Here is a 7005-nt window from a genome sequence, read left to right as displayed (position 1 = left end):
TCGGTTCTGTGCTCGGTCTAATCTCTGGAGGGCGGCGGGTAATTTTCTCCAGAGGGATTGTGGGTATTTTTTGATCTCAATAACAAACACTCAGAGCCTCATTAGCTGCAGCTCAGAGGGAAGGAGGGGGTGGGGGTGGGGGGTTCGGGACAGTCTAATCCCTGGACGGTTTAACGTGCGGCGGTCCCGTCGTCCGTCCGATTGCTCTCGTAACCGTAAACAACGATGGAGACTTAAAAAAAAAAAAAAAGAGCAGAAAATGTAAAGATTAAATACAAGTCTAAAATGTTGTCGAGGAAAACTCAGACGAGAACATTCCTGAAGGAAAACTGACCTGAAACCGACAGCAGACTCAGATTTTTGAAGAAGGAGAGAAAATCTGCAGCAGTTTGTTGAAGTTTGAAACCAGAAAAGTTTTATCAGCCTGAGAAACTGAAGAAAAACACGCAGTCGCAGAACCGACAAGAGAATTCATGAGACAGAACTGTGTTATCTGTCTGAAGACTGTGTTGTTAACAGGCCGTTCCCATGACGACCATCGTTTATTAATGAGGTCTGAGGTCCTCCAGGGTCCCCGACCTGAAGGAGACCCGGTGACAGCTCCTTAGTTTTTAGTTTCCTGATATAACTGTTGAAGGATCAGAACTTCTCAAACTCCACATGCGTGAATACGTTCGGAGCAGGAAGTGACCATATTTGGTCAATCAAACAAGACACGCCCCCAAAAACAGGTCTTCTTGAATCTTCTTTTCTAATGAATGAGGGATTATTTTCAGATGGACCTCCAGAAAACTAATAAGAAGGAGTGACTTTAGCTAACAACACCGAGATAACTGATGGACACATTTTATTCACTTTGGATTTGATGAGAGAAGTTGAATGGGAGTCTATGGAGCCGGAGGCTTTTTGGAGCCGACCTCTAGTGGCACTCGCTGGTATTGCAGCTGAAGGACAAATCTTTCAGACCTGGAAGCTACGAACACTTTTATATCCAGTTTCGAGTGTCGTCCTCTTTCCTGTATTCTGCAGGAAACAGATTATAAAAAGTAGAAGTGCCTCAGAAGAATAAGAAGAAGAGAAGAAAAAGAAAAAGAAGAGGAGCTGCAGTGATGAAGAGTAAAACAGCCCGAAGAGTTTTCAATCAGTTTCATAAAGTTCATCATCGGGTTGGAAAAATAAGAATCGAGCCAGGAGCAACGATTTCTGCTGATGCGGTGAAATGTGTCATTAAATGTTGAACCTAATTAAATCTGCCGGAGGAGAAAAAAACATTCCTGTCGTCGGAGTAATTAACAGAAACAGAATCTGACCTGCTGACATCACTCGTTAAGACTTCGTGATCCGGTGTGTTCGGGGATCTTTAACGTGATCAGTGACATCACACCCAGCGGATAAATGCGTCTTTATATAGCGTCGTCTAGACGCGATAAAAACGCGTACGTCAACCGGAGGCAGGTCACGTGACGAAGGTCGTGTTGACAAAAATGTGTCGATGGAAGTCATGAGATGAAGTACGAAAGGACGCCGAAGTCAAATATAAGGAAGTAGGATCGGTGACTTGGTGCCGAAAGTCGCAGACCTTTACCCGGGAGGGGGCGGGGCCTACGTTTTCTCTACGACTTTTTTTCTCTCTTAATCGTAAGCATGTGTTTTTCTCCCCTGACGTTAACCACGTGGTTTCATTTTCTTAAAGCACGAAACGCTGCTGCGTCCTCTCGAGGCAAAGACGCCACATCGATAGACTTCCCTCTGGTGGACGGGAGGGCGTATTACACCCTCCGGCTCTTCGTATCCCAGCGAGTCACGTCAGCGCAAGTTCAGCACAACTTGTTGTCGTAGACTTGAGATCGTTCCAGAACTTTGTTGCCTGGACATTTTTTGCGTGGTAATTTTTGTAAATTTTTGTACAAGAATTACGCAATAATACGACCTCAAAATGTTCGTGAGATGAAAATAACAAACGTCAGATTGTTCTTTCAAGGTACGAATTTTTGTAAATACGCAAATGTCAGACGTAAAACATTAACGAATGTGAACTCATGAAATTCTGACTTCCTGTCGTTCGTCTCGTGAATGGACTGAAATAAGATGCAGAGGTGAGTTGTCCCCGCGAAGACGTCTCGTTGAGACAAACTAGTCTTAATTATTCACATCGACGGGCCGACGTGAAAAAAATAAAAATAAAAACAATATTCCATTTAATTACATGACACGTCACTTTTTAAACTGCAGGGACGATGGTTTGATCTAAAAGTCTCCACAAACATCAGCAGAAAAATAAAACACGCTGACGGAAGAAATTATTACTGAATCCACCTACAGACCGTGTGTGTGTGTGTGTGTGTGTGTGTGTGTGTGTGCGTGTGCGTGTGTGTGCGTGTGCGTGTGTGCGTGTGTGTGTGCGTGTGTGTGTGTGTGTGCGTGTATGAGCGAGCTTTCGAGCAGCAGCAGAGACGAAGAAATTCATGACTCAGTGCTTTTTATTGTTTATGATTAACGGTTAATTTGGGAGAGTGGCTGTGTGTGTGTGCTCTTACCTATCTATCTTTCTGGGGACCAGAAGGATTTTTAGGAACTTGTGAGGACATTTGTGAAAAGCGAGGACATTTTTTTTTTTTTTTTTTTTTTAGGAAATGAGGACGTTTGGATTAAAGGACCGTCTGAGGGCTCAGACCTGGTTTTGGGGGTTTCGGGTCAGAGCCGGGTTTGGGTTTAGGTTCAGGGTCCTCACAATACAGCATGTCAATAAGGGTCCTCACAGAGACAGCTGCACAAACATATGTGTGTGTGTGTGTGTGTGTGTGTGTGTGTGTGAGACACACACACCTGTAGCTGCTGAATGGGCAGCTGGTTAACTGGCGCCACAGTCTGACTCAGGGCTTTACACACAAACACACACACACACACATCTCACACACACACACACACACACACACACACACAGCTGTAATCAAATCAAATCAAGTCTTTAGCAAGGCTTGTTTCTCCGCTGCAGCTAACGAGCCTCGAGTCCTGACGGGAGCCGCCTTTTTTTTTGAGCCCCGCCCACCTCGTACTTAAAACACTGTACCGGATGGGTTGTGATGTCACCAGTGATTGACAGAGGCCCGAGCTGAACCGATTGAGGTCACGCCAAGAAAAAAAAAAGCACGTGATTAACTTCTCATTATAAAACGGGTAACAACACCAAGAATTTGAACACCTGCTTAATCATCTTAATGTCCAAAAGTCTGAAAATATGATGGAAAAACAAACAGGGGAAAGTAACCACAGCTATTTGTTATCATATCACACTTCCAGCTGCATAATACAATAACTAGTAATGATATAATTAATTAAAATTAACCTGGAGAAGCAGCAGATAATGGATGGGAGGATTAACCAATTAAAAAGGATTAACTCTGTTTAGCGCTGATTAATCTTCCATCCACGGCTTCACAAAGGATTCAGGCTGCTTCACTTTTTGAGCCCATTATTGTAAATAGAATATAAAAAGAGATAAACAGTAATGCAGAAATCTAGATCACTTAAAAAGACTTAAAGAAAAACAGCATTCGTCGCAGTTATTTAGCAACAACTTTTAAAATATATAGAATTATGAATGGAGTTTGGTGTGTTTGTTAAATCTGCAGCTCGCTTCTAGTCGGAGCTCCGGTCAAATCATTTTGATGAACTAATTCTAGTAATTCCGGACGCTAAAAGTTCTGAGTGTTCCTGAACGCAGCAGCGTGAGGCACACACAGGTGTTCCTGAGCCCGTGCGGTGATTTCCACAACAGAATCATTCTTTACTTCTCAAAGACTGACAACTTGCATCTATTAAATCAAAGATTATAACATGCAAACATCAACTCTGGTGGGACTCGAACCCACAACCTTTGAATCACTTCTTTTGGTGTTTAACTAGAAGTCCAACGCGCTATCCGTTGCGCCACAGAGCCACATAGCATGTTGGAGAACCCTTGTTGCCATGGTTACACAGTTCAGGCGGTTTGTTGTTCTCTGGATTTCAAACAGACTCAGCGACAGACAGGAAACTGAAACAAAAGTGACAAAATAGGGAAAGAAGAAGAGCACACAGACTGAAACACAGCAGGGAAGGAAGGACAAGGAGGGACAGGTGAAACTAATCAGGGTGGGGCGGGGTCAACAATCATAACAGGACAGGAAGTGAAAAGAGAGGCGAGTCGTTTCAAAATCAAACAGGAAGCACAAAAACTCAAGACTGACCTGAAGACGACGAAGCAGAAAAAGAAATCAGAACCAGAACCTCAGAAGGTCCCGGTGGAACTCGGTGTTGACAGTCTGACTCTGGGGGACTAAATTCACGGTGACACAACTCCCACCTGGTGTCTCCTGAACCTGATGCGCCTTCTTCTTCGACCTTGGGACGGTGAAGCTCCGCCCCCCTCCTGAAACGTTGAAGGTCACTCAGAAACACCCGAGTTTCTGTGGTGGAAATCACCGCACGGGCTCAGGAACACTTCGGCTGTAAGCAGGGATGCAGAATATTTTTCCATTTCCCAAAGATTTGCGCCCAAAATCTGACGTTTCTCTGCTCCAGTTTGTGAAATCACAAATGTTCAAACTTCAGCCAATAAAGTCAGATTCTGTTTCTTTCTTTAAAAATCTACCGAAATGATTCGCCAGAAGTCGTCGGCTCGACTTTCCCTCCTCCTCCTCCTCCTCCTCCTCCACCTCCTCCTCCTCCACTTCCTCCACCTCGTCTCTCCCCCCGCGGCGTTTTTTTAATCAAGAGTATTTCCTGATAATGAAAACCTGCGATAACGGCTTCTTTTTTTTTCTCTTGCTGCCGCTGATAAGCCCGGATCATTGTTCTCCATTAATTAGTCGGTACCGCTGCCAGCACTTGATGGTTGACGGCGCCGCAGCGGGAGGCCCGACCCGAAGTCAACTCACAAACAAGGCAGGAAGCCGTCTGATCTCCGGCTGTAACTTCAGGGGGGAAAAAAACAAACGTTTTTCCCGTCACGTCTTCACGGATTCTGACTTTTTGGATTCTCCTACTTTTGATATTTTTTTCAGTTTCAGGCAAGAAGAGACAAAAAGACCGGGAGTCCAACTTTTCCATTACACTTTAGTGAAATCACACAAATATACAAACTCAGCAGAAGGCAATGGCAATGATATAAAAACGGACACAGGCTATTACATGAAGAATCATCATCATCATCATCATTACATTTGAACTCAGCAAAAAATAAAAATAAAAATAAAAAACAAGGCAATGGCAAATGGTATCAAAAGATGGGCCCTGACTACATCCTGGAAAGCGCTGCAATCAAGGCGACGTGTGTTTCTGCGTTTTTCAGCGAAATAAAAAAAAACAAAAAACAAACAAACAGTTTTTTCCAGGCAGAGTTGATGAAGGGCGGCGGAGCGCGAGGATCTGAACGGGTTCCTTTATTTGATAATTAAATATGAAATAAATCGGTGAGCAGGAGATTTGTTTTTTACAGTCGGAGGATCAAAAAGTTCGGAGACTCTCTGAACTTTTTTTGACCCGTCTGAGTGTCGTTGAGCTGAGGACTTCAAACGTTCTGCAACGCTTCTGTACAAACTTGTCTGTCGTGTTTTGACGCAAAAACAAAGAATGGAGTACAGAATACGTGGCGCCGCTTCGTGACGGAGAATTTGGTAAAACCTCGCGAAAAAGATACGACGCACGAAGCGAGCGTCCGGTTTACTCGTCGAAAAACCGTGAAGTCGTATCGTGTCCGAAACAAAGTAGCCACGACGACGCTGCATCTATTTCGGCCGCCGCGAACCACGGCGGCGGTTTGCAGAGTCATTTCAAAACTCTTGAATCCCGACATTCAAACCGTGACATCACGGCGCGCTCGTTGTTTCGGCGAAGCCTCGCGATCCGTCGCCCGACGCAGCCCGATGAACAATCCCATCCTGAACTAAGACACGAGATCCAGTGTGAGCGGTGCTTCTCAACCGCCGGCTCGGGGACCCGAAACGGGGACCCCGGATGAGTTTCGAGGACGGGAGTTTTTTTTTTTTTTTAAATCCTGGGACTGTTCAAGAAAAGTGCTGCTCGCGGATACGTGTTTGAAGGTGGCGGATCGATCCTGATGCAGCCGAGAAGCACCCGCTCAGAATATTAATAATAATTATAATCGTAGTAATAATAATCATATTATGGTACAATAAAGACATCCGACTCCCCGGGGGAGTCCAGTGATTTCGCTGTTGCTATGGTACAATGAAGCCCGCTGGGATTCGCTGTCGGCTCGACTCGTCGACCAACCGTCTGTCAGGAGTCTGCAGGGGTGGGAGGGGCTTATAGTGAGGCGGGGTCAGTCGGCTCCCATTGATTTCCAACAGGAGGTCAGTGCAAGTCTATTAAGTTCTCAACGGGGAAACACGTCCGCCTCGTTATCGTGATGATAACCGAGTTTTAATCTCCCGTCAGTGGGAAGTGGAAGTTTCTGATTTCCCAGGAAGTCAACGGGAGATTTTTTTTTTTTTTTAAATGACCTTCATCAAGACAAAATCAATTGGGAGCTTTCTAGAAAGAATTATGAGTTTATTATTCACTGGGCTTTAACCTCCATTGATTTCCTTTAAAACAAATTCTAACTCATTTCCAACAGTTTTACCATCAAATTTGTTCCAATTTCTGAATTTGGAATCAATGTGATTCCTATGAGCTCCTTCAATAACATCCAATGGAAAAAAAATAAGTCAAAAATGATTTCTATCGTGTCAGAATTGACTGCCAGGATTTCATAAATTTTGTTTCCATTTACTTCCATTGAAACACTTAAAAAAAAAAAGTCAGTTTCAATCCCAGTTGGTTTCTAAACACTTTCTGAATCTTTCGCTGATCACAAAAATCTAAATAATATTTTTTTTTTTTTTTACTGTAACTATTGATGGTTTCAAATTGTTTTTTGTTTTTTTCAATAAACGGAAAAATCAATTCTCTCCGGAGAAGAAATCAACGGAGATGAGAACACTTCCACTTCCTCCCAGC

General features: G+C 43.8%; 1 non-coding gene across 1 annotated transcript; it reads right to left on the bottom strand.

Moving 5' to 3' along the window:
- Positions 1-3847: 3847 nt before the first annotated feature.
- trnar-ucu (transfer RNA arginine (anticodon UCU)) lies at positions 3848-3940 on the bottom strand. The gene is made up of 2 exons: positions 3904-3940; positions 3848-3883 (listed from the first exon to the last, which is right to left on the bottom strand). It is a non-coding gene; the product is annotated as a tRNA-Arg (tRNA).
- Between the last annotated feature and the right edge of the window lie 3065 nt (positions 3941-7005).

The sequence above is a fragment of the Embiotoca jacksoni genome, unplaced genomic scaffold (assembly GCF_022577435.1).
Source record: "Embiotoca jacksoni isolate LCO1_2020_lvr unplaced genomic scaffold, fEmbJac1.0.p SCAF_77, whole genome shotgun sequence".
In the NCBI taxonomy this organism is placed as follows: Eukaryota; Metazoa; Chordata; class Actinopteri; family Embiotocidae; genus Embiotoca; species Embiotoca jacksoni.
This window is presented reverse-complemented; position numbering and strand designations above follow the sequence as displayed.